Source organism: Kogia breviceps, chromosome 4 (genome assembly GCF_026419965.1).
Source record: "Kogia breviceps isolate mKogBre1 chromosome 4, mKogBre1 haplotype 1, whole genome shotgun sequence".
NCBI lineage: Eukaryota > Metazoa > Chordata > Mammalia > Artiodactyla > Physeteridae > Kogia > Kogia breviceps.
Window position 1 is genome coordinate 86415028 of NC_081313.1, and position 23602 is coordinate 86438629.

The window sequence follows — 23602 nt, forward strand, 5'->3', positions numbered from 1 at the left end:
TCCCCCCACCATCCCACCCATCTAGGTCACCACAGAGCACTGAGCTGAGCTCCCTGTGCTATACAGCAGGTTCCACTAGCTATCTGCTTTACACATGGCCGTGCACATAGGGCCGTCCCAATCTCCCAATTCATCTCACACCCCTCTCTCCACCCCCGTGTCCATTCTCTGTGTCTGAGTCTCTATTCCTGCCCTGCGAATAGGTTTATCAAAAATACGGAACGCTTCACGAATTTGCATGTCATCCTTGCGCAGGGGCCATTCTAATCTTCTCTGTATTGTTCCAATTTTACTATATGTGCTGCCGAAGCTAGCACATAAATTACAGTTTAAGAAAATAATACATTATCACCCTTTGACTTTTTGGTCTAAAAATGTAGGGTTTACAAGAGGGATTTGTTGTTTTAACTATGCTTCACTTCCAAAATTCTAAAATTAAAGATGAATATTCAATACAAAATGACATAAAGAGTGTACCATCTTCTCTGATCTACGAATTGATGATCTCGTCATGTGGTATATTTGCCTTTAAATATGTGACCACAAATATGTCGTGAAGACACTGCCCACTTTTTTTTTCCTACTTTTTAACAGTGCCATGTTACTCAACTAGTTATACTACATTGTGACGTCTCTGATTATATATAAAGGGCATCTTCATAACTGGTCATGTTGTTAGATTTCATATGTCCATATATTAAGCTTTTTGCTATTGAGCTATTGGACTTTAAATACAAAATTGGTGATGGAAAATTCTCAGAATCTTAAAATATTTTTTCAAAGTTTTACTGTGGAAAGTTTGAAATAAACTCAAAAGTAGGGAGAATAATGAAACTAATGTACCCATTACCTAGTACTTTATTTTTCTATTGCTGCTGTAAAAAAAAAAAAATAATAACACAAACCTGGTGGTTTAAAACAGCACAGGTCATTATTTTAATAGTTCTAGAGGTAAGAAGTCAGAAATGTATCTCATTGGGTTAAAAATAAGGGCTGTGTTACTTTCCTGGAGACTCTAGGGGAGAATCCGTTTTCTTGTCCTTTAAGTACCAAGAGGCTCCTGCAGCTTCAGGGTGTCATTTTTCTATCTTCAAAGCCAGCAACATCAGGCCAAGTCTTTTACATGTTGCTGTCTCCCTCCTCCCCCTTCTGCTTTCCTTTTATACTTCTAAGGATGCTTATGATACATTGACTCTCTCCACCTCCTCCCCACCCCTCCCTGCTGCAGGGTCTTCCAGGAAAGTTCCCCCATCTCAAGGTCAGTTGATAAGCAAATTTCCACCTGCCACTTTGATTATCCCTTGCCATTTAACAAGATATTCACAGGTTTCAGGGATTAAGATCTAGACCTCTTTGGGGGATAGGGGTGGTCATTTTTCTGCCTCCTATACCTATTACAATTATCAATATTTTGCCATTATATCCATCTCCCTTCCCCCAGAGCATATATATCCAAACTTTTTTCTTTATGTGTTTGTTTGCTTCAGTTTTATTTTAAAGCAAATCTCAGACTTAACATTGCTCTACAGATAAATAGTTCTGTGTATATCTAAATAGCTAAGGACATTTTGTTTATACATAACCAAAACAAAATAATACCTTATAAAACAATAATTGTATAATATGATCTAGTACCTGGTCAATTTCAAATGTTTCCTCATTATCTCAAAAGTGTTTTCTACAATTGATGATAGAATCATGATCAAAATAAGGTTCACATGTTTTATTTGGTTGCTCTGTGTCTTGAATTTCTTTTACTCTATAACCATTCCCAATCTATATTTTTTTGTTTCATGTCAAGTAATAGTTGATGATACTTAATTGTGTACTCCTTAGAATTTCCCAAGCTCTGGATTTGGCTGATTACAGCATCATAGAATAGTTTCACATGAACCTTTATTCTTCATAGTGCCTATAAACTGATAATTAGATTCAGGTGTTTTTTGTTCCTGCTCTGGCCCCCTCCCCCACAATAATATATTATTGTAGTGTGTGTAGTTTATATTGTGTTACATTAGGTAATATATGGTGTGGTTGTCTCAGTTTTAGTGCTTTAAAAATGATTATTAGATTCAGGAGTTGTTCAGCCTGGTCTTTCTGTTATAAAGTTCCTCATCAACTGTTCACCTAATGACTTCAGCAGCAGTTGATAATAGTTGCCTAGATATCTTGAGACTACCTTTCAGGACCTTCCTCTGTCATCATATTTAACATTGTTCAGTGTTCTATGAAAATTAACTTATGTATACTTTCCAGGGATTTAATTAGTGGAAGAAAGGAGGTAATTGGTAACTATTTGTCTACAGAAATGTAAGGCTCTTAAATTATGTCTCTACTATCTGCCATCTTGACTTTGAGTTTCTTATCTATCACAATTTTGATGATGTGTTTTCAAAGAGAATACAACAAAGGGAATGATAATCTTTACAGAGATAATATTCCTGATAATATTACAGAGAAAGTTGGAATTCCTATATTGTGTATGATGAGAGGTATAGTTAATATTTTGTTTTCTATGGGCATCTCCACAGAAACTGAATCCAGAGAGATTCTTTGGAAAAATATTACCTTTGTTATTACCATATTATTGTGTGTATAGCTCAGGGGTAGAGCATTTGACTGCAAATATTACCTTTGTTATTACCATATTATTTAATCTCTCTTTTAAGATACCATTATCCTTATTTAGAAAAAGATTGGATGACTATGTGTTTCTTTTTATTTTACTATCTAAAATATTTTAAGGTCTTTCACTATATTGCAGCACAGTTCTAGTCACACACTCTAATTATCTAATTAGTATAAGTACTGTACATGCAAATTGCATGATTAGGACATAATTAATAGTTAAGAGGTATCATTAATTGGCACCCACAATGTCTGTGCTTATGCTTTACTTTTAGTAACAAGTATAACTTATAAAATAATTTTTATTAATATAAGGGTTTTAGGGCTTCCCTGGTGGCGCAGTGGTTGGGAGTCCGCCTGCGGATGCAGGGGACACGGGTTCGTGCCCCGGTCCAGGAAGATCCCACATGCCGTGGAGCGGCTGGGCCCGTGAGCCATGGCCGCTGAGCCGGCGCGTCCGCAGCCTGTGCTCCGCAACGGGAGAGGCCACAACAGTGAGAGGCCTGTGTACCGCAAAAAAAAAAAAAAAAAAAAAAAAAAAAAAAAAATATATATATATATATATATATATATATATATATATATGGGTTTTAAAAGTCTTACATTGTGGACACTGATTTGATGGTGAAAAAATAAAAAGAATGAGCATATTAATCAGTTAGTGACTTTAGTCATGAAAGCTATTTTTCAAACTGCCTCACTAGAGAACAAATTTGTTATTTTATTTTATTTATTTATTTTTTTTTGTGGTACGCGGGCCTCACTGTTGTGGCCTCTCCCGTTGCAGAGCACGGGCTCCGGACGCGCAGGCTCAGCGGCCATGGCTCACGAGCCCAGCCGCTCCGCGGCATGTGGGATCTTCCCAGACCGGGGCACGAACCTGTGTCCCCTGCATCGGCAGGCGGATTCTCAACCACTGCGCCACCAGGGAAGCCCTGTTATTTTATTTTATGAGTACTCTTGAGCAAGAACCCATTAGTATAATATTTGATCTTGCAAATTTTCAGGAACATGTTATATTATAGTCCCTAGAGTTTACATTCCTATTTCTTATTCTTAATTATAGATACTATAATGTAAGGTCAGTAATCAAATATTTTCAACAAAATCTTTGAAATCTATTTGATAAGTAAATCACTCATTAATAATCAATTCTTCATATAAGGAAAAGAATAAACCCTATAGTTGATCATATATCCTAAACATTCAAAATATACTTTATCTCACGTGCATGTTCATATGTCAGTATTAAGCATGTGACTAATTTTCATTAATCGTTTAAATGCTCATGTTCAACTTTTAGTGTGCTTCCTACTTGACTGTTAGTGTGTTTCCTACTTGACTATGTATCACATACATCAGAAATATTTTAGAAGTCATATTACATTCTTCATGAATGTGAAACATCACAAAGATTCCCTTTATCACAACTCACTTAAATACATACAATACTATATATTTTTGTCCTGTGATATTTGCTTTGTTTTATCTTTAGCATTCATTGCTACTGATTTATAAACTCTCTAAAGGCCTTCACAAGATTGTATTTTTGAGGAATCTTGGTACAGTGCCTAGATCATAATATAGAAGAAAACTTAAGTCGATTTATAAAAACTGAAAATATTCCAAAAAGGCCATTGATCAATAATATTTTAAATCCAGTATTTTAACATTTATTATTAAATTCCAATTTTGTTACTGAATTAAAACTTCTAGAGTCTCTCTTTCTATATCCCCTTGCCTCTAGAGAACACATTCTAAAGAGTGAGTAGGAACTAGGATTCATAATATGCTTAATACCCACCAGCAAAGGTTCAGCTTATATTCTATGACTTGGTTCACTATTCACTTTTATCAACTTAAATTGTTCTCACAATATAGCCCCTAATTATTTGCATGCACTTAAAGCCAAGATTGACTATGCTTGCAAAATCATTTATAATATTCTTATTTCCTAAAACATTGAGCCTGAGAACAAATTATTCTTGCTCCCATCCAATTTTGTTTTCTTTCTCCAATTGCCACTATCTAAAATCACCGTGTTCCTTTTCAGTTGTTGTTCTTTTGAAGTAATAATTTAGGAGTTTATTAGCTATAGTCTCTACTCCCAAATCCCTCCACACTTCAACAACCCCATTCCTGCCCAAAAATATTTCTGTGAGAACAGGGGTTTTGTCTACCTCATTTATTACAATTTCCTCCAGTTCTGAAAACAGTGCTTGGCACAGGAGACATACTAAGTAAACATTTACTCATAGCTTAGTCTTGGAGATTTATGCATATTTAATTTTTTCCTTTTCATTAGTGTTGCATGTATTCTTTTAGATGTAGTGTATCTGGTTCTCCTCACTATTGAATTATCATCCAGCTGGCATTATTGATTTCCATATTTTTCTGTTTGTTCAAGCAGACAGAAGTTTCTGAGCACATTAGTCAGTCAAGACCATCTTCTGAGCTCTTTCTCACCTCACTGTAACATGTTGTCCTGCTAAAAATACCAGGCATGCCTGATCATTTGTTCTCTTGAAATTGCTGGTGTAAACTAGGTTAAGATGAGAAATTGAATGTCCTCCCTTGCTCAGTCCTTCATTTTCCTTATTGAGACTATCTAAAACTATTTTGAGATGTTGACAACTAATACATAGTTCTATTAAACTCACAATAGATAGCAGTTATGGCATATAAATCTAAAAATTCATGGATAACTTTTTAAACCAGTGAGATTCCTTATCCTAATTTCATTTTGAAGCAATTCTGCTTATCATGAACACTATTTGATTTTTCAGTTCTATTTAAATTCAATAAGGTACATTGCTACTCATTTTCAGAATCCTGGACTGTACTAGAATTAATTTATGGATAGTTTTAACAGCTTTTTTTTTCACATCTGTAATGAGCTTTTTCTTTTTAATAGTGTCCTTTTCTGTGTATCCCTGACATTATAACTTGATATTTGAAAACCACAAGACTACCAATGCCACCTTATGTTGAACAATATAATATTGCTATTATTCATTTGTGTTTCATGTACAATAATGTCCAACCTAAAGAATGTTACATCACACTGAAGATGACTTTAACTAGGAAAAAAAACATCATAATAATAAAATAGAATGTAGAGGACTATACAGCAGTAAAAGTAAATAAAAGCTCTCTGTCTCAATCTGATTTTCAGACTATGATGAATTTTATATCCTCTTTTTACCATTTCCATTTTACAGATTGATAAATCCTGAAGGGTTTTATTTAGATTTAGCCAAAAGTTGCAGCATATTCCTCAAAATATTTAGGAAATATAAGTATTTCCCTTAGGACAGCACTTTTATTTTTCTTCCTTCTTTTTTTCCTCTTTAGGGAAAATAAAATTTAAATAACATATAATCTTGTCATATTTTATGGACATATTAGCTGATCAAGGAGTGCAATAAGAGGGATTCTATTGGACATATAGGTCATTTTCAGGAGGAGATTAATTTTTATGTTTTATAAAACATGTTTTATATATGAAAATATATATTCTCATGTGTACTATATATGAGAATATATATATATGAGAATATATATAGGGCAAAATATAAAGCTGACAAAATATAAAGATGCCTTTTTTCCTTCCACAGTTTACAGACATGAGATTCCAAGAAACTACTAATTAGATTGTTTTTGTAACTTGTCAAAAATATGCAGGATTACATCTGATAAAAGGAAGAGATAGATTAGCTAAGACTATTTAGGAACAAATAGAAATAATGTGGGACTTTCCCTACCTAAAAATAATAGTACATATTTCACAAATGTACAAAAATAGTATTTTAAAAATATTGTGTATCATCTTCCAGATTAATGGAAAGAATATATATTAGAAACTGATCATAATATCATCCAAAATTTAAAAAATCCATGTATGAAAAATAACAGGAATGTACACTAAAAAGTAAACAATGGGTGTGCTTTAAGAACTGAAATTTTAAATAATTTATTTTTATCCTTTTTAGTTTTCCATTTTTAAATTATCTATCAGAACTGTATATTGCCTTTATAAGGAAAGAAAATGTAAATTCTCAAAATTTTAAAAATTTGTTTTTGAAAAAAGTGATAATAATAAAATGTAGACCATATAAAAATGGTGATGATAAAGTATAAATCTGACTCCCCCCCAAAAAATTCTTTGTATTTATTTGTAAAATATTTCACCATCTGCTAAGCTGTTTCAGAGACCATACAGTTAGAATTTGCACTGGATTTAAAAAGAACACCTAATTCAATTTAAGCTATCAAATGATGGATAATTGATTCTTTCTAAAAGAAAATAGGTAATATTCCATTATAAAGATGCTCATTACAAGCGATATTTGGACCATTTTCATATCTTTCAGAAACAACAAAAGTGGTTAATGTCATTAATATGGTATACCATAATGCAGTTGTTTTGTGGATTCCCTTGCTGTACCAGCTACACAATTCCTAGCACAACCAAGCCACTAACCTACTAATTGTTTAGTTATTTTTTAATGTGGAAATAATCTTTATACCAAGTAAAGTTGAACTAAAGGTTAAATAGATTCAGGAAAGAACTTAGAGTCCTTTCCTTGCAAATGAAGGAATTTATCTGCTTTAAAAATGTCGGTATCAAGACACCATCCACTAATGAAAGTGCTGAAAGCAATTTCCCTACTGGAAATATTTTTTGTAAACATTCCTATTTTTGGTATTTTCATATGAAGAATACATATATGTTCTTTAAAGTTTGCCTCCTAGTACAAGTACTGTTGAAATATTTGTTCTTTCACTTGAAAACTATTCATGTTTGTAAAGATATCTCTCATTGTTCCAGAATATTTCGGGGTTAAACATCACTACTTCCATAGTTTATAAGATGGTATGGTTTTAAAACCAGACTGTTCCATCCTGGTAAACTTCATCTGGAGCCTCCATAGTGTATTACAAAGCTTTCAGATGCCCCAGTGCCCTGGTGTTTTCATCATGCACAGTGACAGAAAGCTTGTCTTAAACTTTTTCAATATGACCCATAGTAAAATATATATTTTCATCATAATTAGGTGCATGGCATTCATGTGCTATTCACTCTTCTTTGTCTAGGTACTGGGGATTCAAAAATAATTGGAAAAGTAAACATTTTTTTTCTTTTTTTTTTAACCTCTTTATTGTTTAATTGCTTTGCAATGCTGTGTTAGTTTCTGCTGTATAACAACATGAATCAGTTATACGTATACATACATCCCCATAGCCCCTCCCTCTTGCGTCTCCCTCCCATCCTACCTATCCCACCCCTCTAGGTGGTCACTGAGATGATCTCCCTGTACTATGTGGTTGCTTCACACTACTATCTATTTTACATTTGGTAGACTATATATGTCAATGCCACTGTCTCACTTTGTCCCAAATTACCCTTCCCCCTCCCTATGTCCTCAAGTCCATTTTCTATGTCTGTGTCTTTATTCGTGTCCTGCCTCTAGGTTCTTCAGAACCAATATATATATTTTTTATTCCACCTCTATGTGTTAGCGTGGGGAATTTGTTTATCTCTTTCTGACTTCACTCTGTATGACAGACTCTAGGTCCATCCACCTCACTACAAAAAACTCAATTTCGTTTCTTTTTATGGCTGAGTAATATTCCATTGTATATATGTGCCACATCTTCTTTATCCATTTAACTGTTTATGGACACTTAGGTTGCTTCCATGTCCTGGCTATGGTAAACAGACCTGCAATGAACATTGTGGTACATGACTTTTTCTGAATTACGGTTTTCTCAGGGTATATGCCCAGTAGTGGGATTGCTGTGTCATATGGTAGTTCTATTTTTAGTTTTTTAAGGAACCTCCATACTGTTCACCACAGTGGCTGTATCAATTTACATTCCCACCAACAGGGCAAGAGGGTTCTCTTTTCTGCATACCCTCTCTAGCATTTATTGTTTGTAGATTTTTTGATGATGGCCATTCAGACTGATGTGAGGTGTTACCTCATTGTAGTTTTGATTTGCATTTCTCTAATGATTAGTGATGTTGAGCATCCTTTCATGTGTTTGTTGGCAATCTGTATATCTTCTTTGGAGAAATGTCTATTTAGGTCTTCTTCCCATGTTTGGATTGGGTTTTTTGTTTTTTTTTTTTTTTTTTTTTTTTTTTTTTTTTTTTATTGAGCTGCATGAGCTGCTTGTACATTTTGGAGACTAATCCTTTGTCAGTTGCTTAGTTTGCAAATATTTTCTACCATTCTGAGGGTTGTCTTTTCATCTTGCTTATGTTTTCCTTTGTTGTGCCAAAGCTTTTAAGTTTCGTTAGGTCCCATTTGTTTATTTTTGTTTTTATTTCAATTTCTCTAGGAGGTGGGTCAAAAAGGATCTTGATGTGATTTATGTCAGAGTGTTATGCCTATGTTTTTCTCTAGGAGTCTTCTAGTGTCTGGCCTTACATTTAGGTCTTTAATCCAATTTAATTTTATTTTTGTGGATGGTGTTACGGACTGTTCTAATTTCATTCTTTTACATGTACCTGTCCAGTTTTTCCAGCATCACTTATTGATGAGGCTGGCTTTTCTCCATTGTATATTTTTGCATCCTTTATCAAATATAAGGTGACCATATGTGTGTGGGTTTATCTGTGGATTTTCTATGCTATTCCATTGATCTATATGTCTGTTTTTGTGCCACTACCATACTGTTTTGATGGCTGTATCTTTGTAGTGTAGTCTGAAGACAGGGAGTCTGATTCCTCCCACTATGTTTTTCTTTCTCAAGATTGCTTTGGCTACTCGTGGTCCTTTGTGTTTCCATACAAATATTGAAATTTTTGTTCCAGTTTTGTGAAAAATGTCATTGGTAGTTTGATAGGGATTGCATTGAATCTGTAGATTGCTTTGTGTAGTATAATCATTTTCACAATGTTGATTCTTCCAATCCAAGAACATGGTATATCTCTCCATCTGTTTGTATCATCTTTAATTTCTTTGTCAGTGTCTTATACTTTTCTTCATACAGGTCTTTTGTCTCCTTAAGTAGGTTTATTCCTAGGTATTTTATTTTTTTTTGTTGCAGTGGTAAATGGGAGTGTTTCCTTAATTTCTCTTTCAGATTTTTCATCATTAGTGTATAGGAATGCAAGCGATTTCTGGACATTAATTTTGTATCCTGCTACTTTACCAAATTCATTAATTAGCTCTAGTAGTTTTCTGGTAGCACCTTTAGGATACTCTATGTATAGTATCATGTCATCTGCAAACAGTGATACTTTTACTTCTTCTTTTCTGATTTGGATTCCTTTTATTTCTTTTTCTTCTCTGATTGCTGTGGCTAAAACTTACAAAATTATGTTGAATAATAGTGGTGAGAATGGGCAACCTTGTCTTTTTCCTGATCTTAGTGGAAATGGTTTCAATTTTTCACCATTGAGAACAATGTTGGCTGTGAGTTTGTCATATATGGCTTTTATTATGTTGAGGTAAGTTGCCTCTATGCCTACTTTCTCCAGGGTTTTTATCATAACTGGGTGTTGAATTGTTTTGAAAGCTTTTTTTGCATCTACTGAGATGATCATATGGTTTATATCTTTGAACTTGTTAATATGGTGTATTACATTGATTGATTTGCATATATTGAAGAATTCTTGCATTCCTGTGATAAACCCTACTTGATCATGGTGTGTGATCCTTTTAATGTGCTGTTGGATTCTTTTTGCTAATATTTTATTGCGTATTTTTGCATTTATGTTCATCAGAGATATTGGTCTGTAGTTTTCTTTTTTGTGACATCTTTGTCTGGTTATGGTATCAGGGTGATGGTGGCCTCGTAGAATGAGTTTGGGAGTGTTCCTCCCTCTGCTATATTTTGGAAGAGTTTGAGAAGGATAGGTGTTAGCTCTTCTCTAAATGTTTGATAGGATTAGCCTGTGAAGCCATGTGGTCCAGGGGTTTTGTTTGTTAGAAATTTAAAATCACAGTTTCAGTTTCATTGCTTGTGATTGGTCTGTTTATATTTTCTATTTTTTCCTGCTTCAGTCTTGGAAGGTTGTGCTTTTCTAACAATTTGTCCATTTCTTCCAGGTGTCCATGTTATTGGCATATAGTTGCTTCTGGTAATCTCTCATGATCCTTTGCATTTCTGCAGTGTTAGTTGTTACTTCTCCTAGTTCATTTCTGATTCTGTTGATTTGAGTCTTCTTTCTTCTTTTGATTAGTCTGGCTAATGGTTTGTGAATTTTGTTTATCTTCTCAAAGAACCAGCTTTTAGTTTTATTGATCTTTTGTATCATTTCCTTCATTTCTTTTTCATTTATTTCTGATCTGATCTTTATGATTTCTTTCCTTCTGCTAACTTTGGGGATTTTTTTGTTCTTCCTTTTCTAATTGCTTTAGGTGTAATGTTAGGTTGTTTATTTGAGGTTTTTCTTGTTTCTTGAGGTAGGATTTTATTGCTATAAACTTACCTCTTAGAACTGCTTTTGCTGAATCCCTTAGGTTTGGGGTCATTGTGTTTTCGTCGTCAGTTGTTTCTAGGTATTTTTTGATTTCCTCTTTGATTTCTTCAGTGCTCTCTTGGTTATTTAGTAGCGTATTGTTTAGCCTCCATGTGTCTGTACTTTTTTATAGATTTTTTTCCTGTAATTGATACCTAGTCTCAAAGCACTGTGGTCAGAAAAGATACTTGATATGATTTCAATTTTTGTAAATTTTCAAAGCCTTGATTTATGACCCAAGATATGATCTATCCTGGAGAATGTTCCATGAGCACTTGAGAAGAAAATGTATTGTGTTGTTTTTGGATGGAGTGTCCTATAAATATCAATTAAGCCCATCTTGTCTAATGTGTCATTTAAAGCTTATGTTTCCTTATTTATTTTCCTTATTTATTTTCATTTTATTTTCATTTATTTTCATTTTGGATGATCTGTCCATTGGTGAAAGTCCCCTACTATTACTGTGTTCCTGTTGATTTCCCCTTTTATGGCTGTTAGCATTTTCCTTATGTATTGAGGTACTCCTATGTTGGGTGCATCAATAATTACAATTGTTATATCTTTTTCTTGGTTTGATCCCTTGATCATTATGTAGTGTCCTTCTTTGCCTCTTGTAATATTCTTTATTTTAAAGTCTGTTTTGTCTGATTTGAGGATTGCTACTGCAGCTTTCTTTTGATTTCCATTTGCGTGGAATATCTTTTTCCATCCCCTCACTTTCAGTCTGTATGTGTCCCTAGGTCTGAAGTTATGGGTCTTGTTTTTGTATCCATTCAGCCAGTCTGTGTCTTTTGGTTGGAGCATTTAATCCATTTACATTTAAGGTAATTATTGAAATGTATGTTCCTATTACCATTTTCTTAAGTTTGGGTGGTTTGTTTTTGTAGGTCTTCTCCTTTTCTTGTGATTCCTGCCCAGAGAAGTTCCTTTAGCATTTATTGTAAAGCTGGTTTTGTGGTACTGAATTCTCTTAGCTTCTGCTTGTCTGTAAAGGTTTTATTTTCTCTGTCAAATATGAATGAGATCTTTGTTGCTTAGAATAATCTTGATTGTAGGTTTTTCCCTTTCATCACTCTAAATATGTTCTGCCACTCCCTTCTGGCTTGCAGAGTTTCTGCTGAAAGATCAGCTGTTAACCTTGTAGGGATTCCCTTGTATGTTATTTGTTGCTTTTCCCTTGCTGCTTTTAATATTTTTTTCTTTGTATTTAACTTTTGATAGTTTAGTTAATGGGTCGTGGTGTGTTTCTTCTTGGATTTATCCTGTATGGTACTCTCTGTACTTCCTGGACTTGATGGACTATATCCTGTCCCATATTAGGAAAGTCTTCAACTATACTGTCTTCAAATATTTTCTCAGTCCCTTTCTTTTTCTCTTTTTCTTCTGGGACCCCTATAATTCAAAAGTTGGTGTGTTTAATGTTGTCCCAGAGCTCTCTGAGACTGCCCTCAATTCTTTTCATTCTTTTTTCTTTATTCTGGTCTATGGTAGTTGTATCCACTATTTTATCTTCCAGGTTACTTATCCGTTCTTCTGCCTCAGTTATTCTGCTATTGATTGATCTAGAGAATTTTTAATTTCATTTATTGTGTTGTTCATCATTGTTTGTTTGCTCTTTGCTTCCGATAGGTCCTTGTTAAATGTTTCTTTTATTTTCTCCATTCTACTTCCAAGACTTTGGATCATCTTTACTCTCATTACTCTGAATTCTTTTTCAAGTAGGCTGCCTATTTTCTCTTCATTTGTTTAGTATGGTGGATTTACTTTCCTCCTTCATCTGCTATGTGTTTCTCTGTCTTCTCATTTTGCTTAACTTACTGTGTTTGGGGTCTGCTTTTCACAGGCTGCAGGTTCATAGTTCCCACTGTTTTTGGTGTCTGCCCCCAGTGGCTAAGGTTGGTTTAGTGGGTTGTGTAGGCTTTCTGGTGGAGGGGACTGGTGCCTTTGTTTTGGTGATTGAGGCTGGATCTTGTCTTTCTGGTGGGCAGGACCACGTCCGGTAGTGTGTTTTGTGGTGTCTGTGAACTTGGTATGATTTTAGACAGGCTGTCTGCTAATGGGTGGGGTTGTGTTCCTGTCTTGCTAGTTGTTTGGAATGGGGTGTCCAGCACTGGAGCTTGTTGGTCGTTGAGTGGATCTGGGTCTTAGCATTGAGATGGAGGCCTCTCGGAGAGCTCTAGCCGATTGACATTACATGGGGCCAGGAGGTCTCTGGTGGTCCGGTGTCCTGAACTTGGCTCTCCCACCTCAGAGTCTCCAGCTGTAGCACCAAGACCCTGTTAGCCACATGGACCAGAAGAAAAGGGAGAAATAAAAGTAAGAAAAGAAAAGAAAAGAAAGTTATTAAAATAAAAAATTAAACATTTTTTTAAAAATTTTTTAAAAATGGAATGAAATAAAAGAGAGCAACCAAACCAATAAACAACTCTACCAATGATAACAAGTGCTAAAAACTATACTAAGATAAACGTAAAAATCAGAAACTAGTCAGTCGAATACAGGAAACTCCAAGTCTACAGTTGCTCCCAAGCACCTCATCCTCAATTTTGGGATGATTCATTGTCTATTCAGGTGTTCCACAGATGTAGCATACATAAAGTTGATTGTGGAGATTTAATCTGCTGCTCCGGAGGCTGCTGGGAAAAATTTCCCTTTCTTTCCTTTGTTTGCACAGCTTCTGGGATTCAGCTTTGGATTTGGTCCTGCCTCTGCGTGTAGGTCGCCCTCTGGTGTCTTTTCTTCACCCAGAGAGGAGGGGATGAAAGGAGTGGGGTTGGCCGGCTGATTCTTAACCACTGCCCCACTGATTAGGGGGCAATGGCTCACTCAGGCCAGGGAGAGGGAGGGTTTATTGAATGCAGGGTGATCCTGCGGGAGAAAAGGCCAACATGATGTTGCTGCAGCCTGAGGCATGCTGTGTGTTCTCTCGGGGAAGTTGTCCCTGGATCACGGGACCCTGGCAATGGTGGGCTGCACAGGCTCCCAGGAGGGGAGGTGTGGATAGTGACCTGTGCTTGCACACAGGCTTCTTGGTGGCTACAGCAGCAGCCTTAGCATTTCATGCCTGTCTCTGGTGTCCATGCTGGTACTGCAGCTCATGCCCATCTCTGAACCTCATTTAGGCAGTTTTCTGAATCTCCTCTCTTTGTGCACCCCGAAACTATGGTCTCTTGACTCTTAGGCAGTTCTAGACTTTTTCCAGGACTCCCTCCCAGTTAGCTGTGGCACACTAGCCTCCTTCAGGCTATGTTCACACAGCCAACCCGTCCTCTCCCTGGGATCTGACCTGCGAAGCCCAAGCTTCAGGTCCCAGTCCCCACCCACCCTGGCGGGTGATCAGACAAGCCTCTCAGGCTGGTGTGTGCTGGTTGGCACTGATCCTCTGATCAGTGATCACTGATCCACTGATTCCTTCTGTGTGGAAATCCCTCTGCTTTGCCCCCTGCATCCCTGTTGCTGCACTCTCCTTGGTGGCTCCAAAGCTTCTCCCCCACCCACCCCCCATTTCCAACAGTGAAGGGGCTTTCTAGTGTGTGGAAACTTTTCCTCCTTCACAGCTCCCTCCCAGCAGTACAGGTCCCATCCCTATTTTTTGTCTCTGTTTTTTCTTTTTTCTTTTGCCCTACCCAGGTACATGAGGAGTTTCTTGCCTTTTGGGAAGTCTGAGGTCTTCTGCCAGTGTTCAGTAGGTGTTCTATAGGAGTTGTTCCACATGTAGGTGTTTGTGTGTGTGTGTGTGTGTGTGTGTGTGTGTGTGTGTGTGTGTGTGTGTGTGTGTGTGGTACACAGGCCTCTCACTGCTGCGGCCTCTCCCGTTGCGGAGCACAGGCTCCGGATGCACAGGCTCAACGGCCATGGCTCATGGGCCTAGCTGCTCCGCAGCGTGTGGGATCCTCCCGGACTGGGGCACGAACCTGCGTTCCCTGCATCAGCAGGTGGACGCTCAGCCACTGTGCCACCAGGGAAGCCCTAGATATATTTTTGATGTATTTGTGGGGAGGAAGGTGATCTCCTTGTCTTACTCCCCCGCAATCTTGAAGGTCCTCCCGCCTCAGGTCCCCAGTGAAAAATTCTTGCCCCATGGAGCTAATAATCTAGTCTGCCTATCTGTCTCTCTCATTATTATTTGTATAAACAATGAAATCTTGTAAATTTTATTCCATCCTTCCCATTCTATCCTATTATCTTCTTTTTAGTTATAAAAATAAAATAAGTTGCTCTTTAGGACCCACTAATTGATTCAAGACTCAATAATGGATCTTGACTCCCAGTTTGAAAAACATCACCATATAGGAATTATGTACATTTAACAGAGCTATTGAAGCAGCTAGAATTTATTTTTTTTTTAATTTCTATCTCGCTGTTGAGTCTGTCACCAACTTAAAAATCCAGTCTTTTTCACTGAGCTGCTTTAAAGCTAGAACTCTCTGAATCTATGTTTATATAACCTGTTTTTAATCTAAATGGAGAATCTTATATTTATTTCTGTCAAATTCTTCTTTATTGGTTTCAGTACATCATTCAAGCCTATCAAGATTCTTGAACTCTACCACTGTTAGATAATCCTTCTAAATCTGTCATCCACAAATATGAAAAGGGTGGTTTCTATGTCATGAGCCAAGTCAAATATTGCAAATTCCTATAGTTCTTCCTAGAGATGTCCCTCTTGTTGGCATTGATCCATTAATCAACATTTTAGAGTTATATCTTCATGCCAAAACATAAATCTCTCTTAATTTTTGTCTGTCTGCATTTTCTCTTTAATTAAAAAATTCGAACAGACTATAGAATATGTACTGAATTTTTGATTTTTATGATCCCCCGAGATATAAATAACCTATCAGAATATATAGTTAAGTTTCTGTTTATCTCAGCCACAACTAGTTGCACTGATAGTAGCCTTCAGTTTATAGATTTAGTTAGTGAATGAGATCTGACATCACAGCACACTGGGGCTCATTCTCAGAACTAAGGATGGTGTAAAAGTAGCAATCTCTCTGATGCATGTGCTGCAGGGATAAGCAGTGTTCTTGGCGTTTACAAGATAATTCAGCTATTCCTCCTCAACTCTGATTTCCAACTGATAGGGCTTTTGTCTTGGTCAGAGGGTTTTAGTGTCTAAGACATCTGTTGAGTAGGAATAAAGTCTGGTTATCTGAGGCCAGACATTCTCATTTAGTCCAAAAATCTCCACTTTTTTTTTTCTTTTTGGTGAGACATGTTACATTAAGTGTAAATTACATTCAACTCATAAGATGTTATTAATAGGTTATCATAACAGAATGTTTTCATTTGATAAGAGCATAGGGCAAGGTATTAACCAGAGATGCTTTTGAATCCTAACTGTATTCACCTATTAACTGCATTACTTTTGGTAAAATCTTAAAACTTTCTTAAGTCTCTCTTACATCATCTATAACCCAGAGTTAGAAATGCATACCTTACCTATCTCACAAGGTTCTAGTAAGAATGGAGATTATGTCATAAACAATACAATCTAAATATTTACTAAATGATAGGTATAACTATCAATCGGTATATTAGTATCATCCTTTAAAATGGGTTACTGCTTCATCCATAGAATCTCTGAATTCATAATCCAAGGGAAAAAACATTTTCATTTCTACAGCTTTGTCTTATACTAATGATGCCATCTCTTTTTATCTCTACACAAGATTCTTTCATCCCTCAGTATTGTCAGTCTCTCTTCCCCTACCTTGCTAGAGGGCAGTTTATTCTTTATAGGTGTTTATATGTAAGACCTGACAACTACAAGTCCTAGCTCTGCAGTCATTGAGCAGATAATTTAATCTCTCTGAGCCTCAATTTCTGTCATTTGTAAAACAGGTAACATTTACTTTGAGGCAGTGTTTTAACAATTAGATATAATATATGTAAAGTACTTAGCACAATGATTGATATACAGAGAGTGATCGAGATATGGTAGTTGTTATTATTTCTAGATTTTTTTCCTCTTCAGTTATAGAATGTTATCCTTAATAAATAAGACAGGAAAAAGAGGTCTTCAGATATTCTTATTCTCTTTCCAACAGAGATATTTCTCTGTCCTTCACAAAATTTCAATTACCTTTCAAATCCTTTCCCTACCTTCCTTTTTAAGCAACTAACTAATAAATGTAGAAGAACAGCCAAATTCCCAGTGAGCAAATACTTCTGGCATAGTAGTGAAGAATGCATCTTACTGTGAAAAGTGAAGGAGGTAATAATTAATAGAATGGCCTTTTAAGTCAGGCAGAAGAAACGGGGTTTGATCTACTCCAGACATTTGTTTGCTGAGTCACAGTGTAAAAGTTACTTAGCCTTTCTTATCTATTCCCTCTTATGTAAAGTGGGCAAAATAACAGTATGTCTTCATTGAGTATGAAATGATACATATGTGAGAAATCTTTAAAAGCTTAAAACTTAGTGCATTGTCTGGCAGGTGGCAAATAATTTATAAGTAGAATCTTATTGATATGTCTCCTTCTGCTTTTACTTTCACTTCCTAATATTCTTCTCTGATAATGATGGTCAAAACTATTTACCTTTGGAATATGAATTTTAGCAATGTATTTACTGCCCAAGATTCTCAAATAAGATCTTTTAGATGCTTTGTAGTGTTTCTTATAAATTAACCAGGTAAGGGTTGGTACTCATGCAAAGCTGTCAAGTGTTTTGCTTGAACATGAGATTTATATGTCCACAAAGAAAAATAAATTGTGATCCCAAGAAATGCCTAGTGTCTGCTAGCAATTATAGTCTTGGAAAGCCATCAGTGAATTTTGTTATTGCTTAGCTGCTTTTGCTGCTATCATAGTAGCTATATTTATTATTATTACTACATGGTCTAACATTTTACCCATGTTAAAAGATACGTGGGAGAAGGATACTTACCTAATTAAATTGTGGCACATAAGAGATTCCCAAGTTTTTCTGGTTGGGAAGACAAATGTTAGAATTCTGAGATTCTTGATGCAAAGGAGTAAGATTATGTGTTGGAAAGCATCTCCTAATTATATTTTCTTCCCACCTGGACTAGGCATCTCTAAAGAGGAAAATGCATTTTCTAGTCTATATACTCTATTTTTCCTCCTTGAAGTTTTTCATTTGAAAACTTGAACCATTGGGAAAAATGGCCTAAAAATACAAGTATCCATCTACTAAACAAGCACTCATCACAAATCTTCTGTTTCACAAATTGTACTAAAGCTAAGCATACAGTGATAACCAGAACGTTAGACCTGCCTGCCAGGGTGTCTCTTGGTCAGGGGATAGGAACAGATACATATTTAAATAATTGAACAAAATGCAATATTTATTATGCCAGAGTTAGAAAAATCTATTGAAAGAGAGGGAAAAGTGTTTTTGTACCATTTTAAGGCTTTACAGAGAAGATTAACATTTGAGCCATGAGAAGTTCAATACATGCATTAGAGATTAGGCTCTCAAGGGTTAAATTAAGAGAAATAGCAGGTAAAGAGTGTCAACTGAAGAGAGGGAGAGAGGAAAAAAAAGTAGTGGAGAGTAGGGCAGGAGAGAGGAAGGAAGGGGAAGGGATAATAGGGAAGGGAAAAGAAATATAGGAACTGAGTAAATATTAGGTCTTGAATATTAAACACCCTATTGCTACTGACAGGATATTGATGAGATTCTAGTGGTATCAGATTATTGGTATAAATAGCCAAACCCTAAATCAACAAATAAATATTTTGGTTATCACATATTCTTTTAAAAATGCTCAGTTCTCAGCCACAAGTAAAAGAATATAATCGTTTTATTTCCAAGATTAATACCTTGTGGAAAATTTTAAAAATTCTTTCCCCCTAATCACTAATATAATAGAAAGGATGTGTTAAACACTGAATCAAAGTTTTCTTATATAAGTTAAGTTTTTGAAACTCTTCTGCCCTTTAGGGATTTTTATCATTTTTCTAGAGGATGGCAGACTCTACCTTTGCTAATGTATTTGTTTGATTTAGATAAATTCATACTGATGTAGATAATTTCATAAGCTGTATTACCAACTACATTTGTTTGATTGAGTTACCATTCAAGAGAAAAACTTACTATAATTTTTATTACTTCTAAGTTTATATCTAATAGGAAATAGATATTCTTTATTCAGTTTTGTAGTGGCATTTTTACTTATTTAATATAAAGTTGTGTAATTCTTTGAACTTAACAGTTTAAATGTAAGACCAAATTCAATACTTGATTGGTAACATCAATGCAGCTTAACAAATATTGTGTCATTTGCAAGTAATTTACCTTATGAAATATTATTAAATCTTTAAAATGAATAAATATAAAATTATAATAATATGTGTTTGCTATAAAGTCTTATTTAATCAGAAAAGAAGTTAATTTATAAAGATAGTTTTAAGCAAGGCATTATGTCTGAATGGTCCAGCTGGTTATTTCCATTCCATACTTCACCTTGACACTAAATTATCTACATCATAAAACAGAGTTTTATAGATTATCAACAATATTTTGAATTTATATCTAAAGTAGAAGAATAGCTTTGAAGGTCACTTTTCTATTTTATCCAAATTGGCTAACAGTTTCTCGTAAGCTCTAGCTAATTGAAATAGATAAAAATCATAAGCCTATTTTATTCTAAGGTAGAAGGTCAGCATGCATACAGTAGTAATGTGCTGTTCTTTTTACTGACATAAATATTATAGATAATTATTTTTCTTAGAGTCAGTGTAGTATAGGCTCAAATATAAAAGTGGATTAATAGTATTATATTAACTGTGATGATTGAACTATTTTTCATCAAGCTTTTATGCACACTGACCCTGACAAATAGGAGGCAAACATTTACACAGATTGATGGAAAATTCAAATTTAAATGTATCTACAATTGTTGCTTTAGTTATTTTGACTTCTTGAATTAGAGTAAGCACACTACTCCTATTTGAAGAAGAAAACTAAGTTTCACAAGTACTATGCATATACTGACATGTCCTGGGTAAGAATGGCCGACTAAGTCTAACGTGTTGGATAGACCAAAGTAATAAGTACCAGGTGGCCCATCAGTGGAAAAATGGCATACTTTACATGCTATAAAAAGAAGATAGTAGTCTAGGGCAACATGACATAATTAACTTTTCATAAACCCTGACCAGTCTCATACTGGTGTAAAGAGAATATTTCTCTTTCCCATAACTTAGGGGAAAGTAGATAGTTTCCAGAAGGAAAAAAACCATGCACAGAAAAAAATAGTGCACATTTTTAAGTACACGTTCAAGTTAAAATATATAATGTAAATCTATTAATAGGATTCCCTGTGGGGAGATGGAAATTAGAGTAAGATATGGTGATAAAGGGAATTAACTAATTAAAAACATGTATTGTTTCTAATGAATTGGGTTAAATCAAACAAAATTTCAAGGATAATAATATCTTACCTAAATTTACCCAAATAAAAGCAGAAAACTTAAGTGCAAGAAAATGACAATGCTTTATTACCTAGCAGTATAAAAAAGTAAAAAAGGTTTTGAGAAAATGTTGAAGTTGGAATATTCTTGATAATATAAAACAACATTATGGGAATAAAATGCTTCATATAAGTGAAATTATATAAAAATACACAAAAAGCTTATATGTCGTTTTCTGACTTTGCAGAATGTCCTCAAGATCCATCCATGTTTTACTGTGTATCACAACTTCTCTCTGTTAGGCTGAATAATATTCTATTGTATCTATATGGCACATTTTGTTTATCCGTTCATGGGTTGATGGACACTTGTGTTGCTTTTATGTTTTAGCTATTGTGAATAATGCTGCTATGAACATGGGCATATAAATATGTCTTTGAGACCCTGCTTTGAATTCTTTTGAGCATATACCCAGAAAAAATTTTGAGGAACTCTTTCCATGGCAGCTGTACCATTTTACATTCCCACTAACAGTGCACAAGGGTTAAAATTTCTCCATATTCTCACCATCATTTTTTTCTGTTTTTTTTTGTTTTTTGTTTTTTGATTTTTTAGTAACCATGCCAATTAGTGTGAGGTGATATATTTCACTGTAGCTTTAATTTGCATTTCCCTAATGGTTAGTGATGCTGAACATCTTTTCAAGTGCTTATTGGCCATTTGTATATCTTCTTTGGAGAAATGTCTATTTGAGTCCTTTTTCCGTTTTTGAAGCGAGTTGTTTGCCTTTTGATGTTAAGCTTTAGAAGTTCTCAATATAGTATAAATATTAATTTCTTACCAGATATATGATATGCAAGTATTTTTTTCCATTCTGTGTGCTTCCTTTTTACTCTTTTGATAGTGTATTTTGAGGCACACTTTAAAAATTGTTTTATAAAGTTCAGTTTGTCTACATTTTCTTTTGTTGCCAGTGCCTTTGGTGTCATATCAAAGAAATCACTGTCAAATCCAAAGCTTTTGCCCTATGTTTTCTTCTAAGAGTTTAATAGTTTTAGGTCTTACATTTAGGTCTTTGATACATTGTTAATTTTTGTTTATGGTATTAGGTGATCATCTAACTTTAGTCTTTTACATGTGCATATCTTGTTTTTTCAGCACTATTTATTGAAAAGACTGTGTTTTTCTCTATTGAATGGTCCTGGCACTTTTGTTGAAAATCATTTGACCATATATGCAAAGGTTTATTTCTAGACACTCTATTCTATTCCTTTGCTCTATATGTCTGTCTTATTGCCAGTACCACACAGTTTTGATTATTGTAGCATTGTATAAGCTTTGAAATCAGGAAGTGTGAGTCCTCCAGCTTTGTCCTTTTTCAGAATTGTTTTGGCTCTTTGGGGTCCCTATGAATTTTAGGGTGGATATTTATATTTATGTAAAAAACATCATTGTGTTTTTGATAGGGATTAAATTAATTCAATTTGGATAGCATTAACATCTTAACAATACATATCTTCCTTGATTTACAATGGGTTTATGTCCCCATAAACCCATCATAAATTGAAAATATGAGTTGAAAATGCATTTAATACACCTAACCTACCAAACATCATAGCTTAGCCTAGCCGACCTTAACTGTGCTCAGAAGAATTACATTAGCCTACAGTTGGGCAAAATCATCTAACATAAAGCCTGTTTTATAATAAACTGTTGAATATCTTATATAATTTATTTAATACTGTACCAAATAATGAAAAACAGAATGGTTGTATGTATACCAGTTGTTTACCCTCATGATTACATGGCTAACTGGGAGCTTCAGCTTGCTGTCACTGCCCAGCATCATGAGTATCATAGTGCAAATTGCTAGCCCAGGAAAATATCAAAATACAAAATTCAAAGTAAGGTTTCTACAGAATGAGTATCAATTTCACACCATCATAAAGTTGAAAAATTGTAAGTCAAACCGTCATGAGTTGGGACCATCTGTACTAAGTCTTCCAATCCATGAACATAGGATAGCTTTCCTTTTATTTATGTCTTCTTTAATTTCTTTCAGAAATGTTTTATAGTTTTTATTGTATACAAATCTCTCACCTTCTTAGATAAGTTAATTCTTAAATATTTATTCTTTTGATGCTAGCTATTATAAGTGGAATTGTTCTCTTAATTTCCTTTTCAGATTGTTCATTGTTTATATAGAAATGCAACTGATTTTTGTATCCTGCTTGATATCCTGCTACTTTTCTGAATTTGTTTATTAGTTTTAATAGTTTTTTTGTAGAACTTTTAGAGTTTTCTACATACATGTAGAGTTGTCTAGATCATGTCACCAATGAACAGAGATACCTTTACTTTCTTTCTGATTCACATGCCTCTGGCTTGGATTTCCAGTTCCATGTTGAATAGAAATGGTAAAAATGGGTATCCTTGCCTTGTTCCTGATCTTAGTGGAAAAGCTTACAGTCTTTCACAATTGAGTATGATTTTTGCTGTGGGTTTTTCATATATGTCATTTATTACGTTAAAGTCGATTTCTTCTATTTCTAGTTTGTTGAATGTTTTTATCATGAAAGGGTGTTGAACTTTGTCAAATGCTTTTTCTGCATCAATTGAAATAATCATGTGGTTTTTAATTCTTCATTCTGTTAATATGGTGTATTACATTGATTGATTTTCATGTGTTGAAGGATATTTGCATTCCAGGAGAATAATCCCACTTGATTATGGTATATGATTCTTTTAATATGCCGTTGAATTCAGTTTGCTAGTATTTTGTTGAGGATTTTTGCATTAATGTTTATAAAAGATATTGGTCCGTAGTTTTAATTTGTCTGGGTTTGGTTTCAGGGTAATGCTGACCTCATGGAATGATTCAGAGAATATTCCCTCCTCTTCAATTTTGTGGAAAAGTTTGAGAAGGATTGGTGTTAATTCTTCTGTAAATGCTTGGTAGAATTCACCAATGAAGCCAATAGGTCCAGGGGTTTTCTTTGTCAGATATTTTTTTTACTAATTTATTCTTCTTAGTTATGGGGCTATTCAGATTTTCTCTTTTTGTGGTTTGTGTTTAGGATATTAATCTGATTTAAACAGCCAGAGCTGAAAA

At 34.8% G+C, this 23602-nt stretch overlaps 1 non-coding gene across 1 annotated transcript; it reads right to left on the bottom strand.

Moving 5' to 3' along the window:
• Positions 1–210: 210 nt before the first annotated feature.
• LOC131756555 (U6 spliceosomal RNA) lies at positions 211–317 on the bottom strand. The gene has a single exon (XR_009335713.1). It is a non-coding gene; the product is annotated as a U6 spliceosomal RNA (small nuclear RNA).
• Positions 318–23602: the final 23285 nt, after the last annotated feature.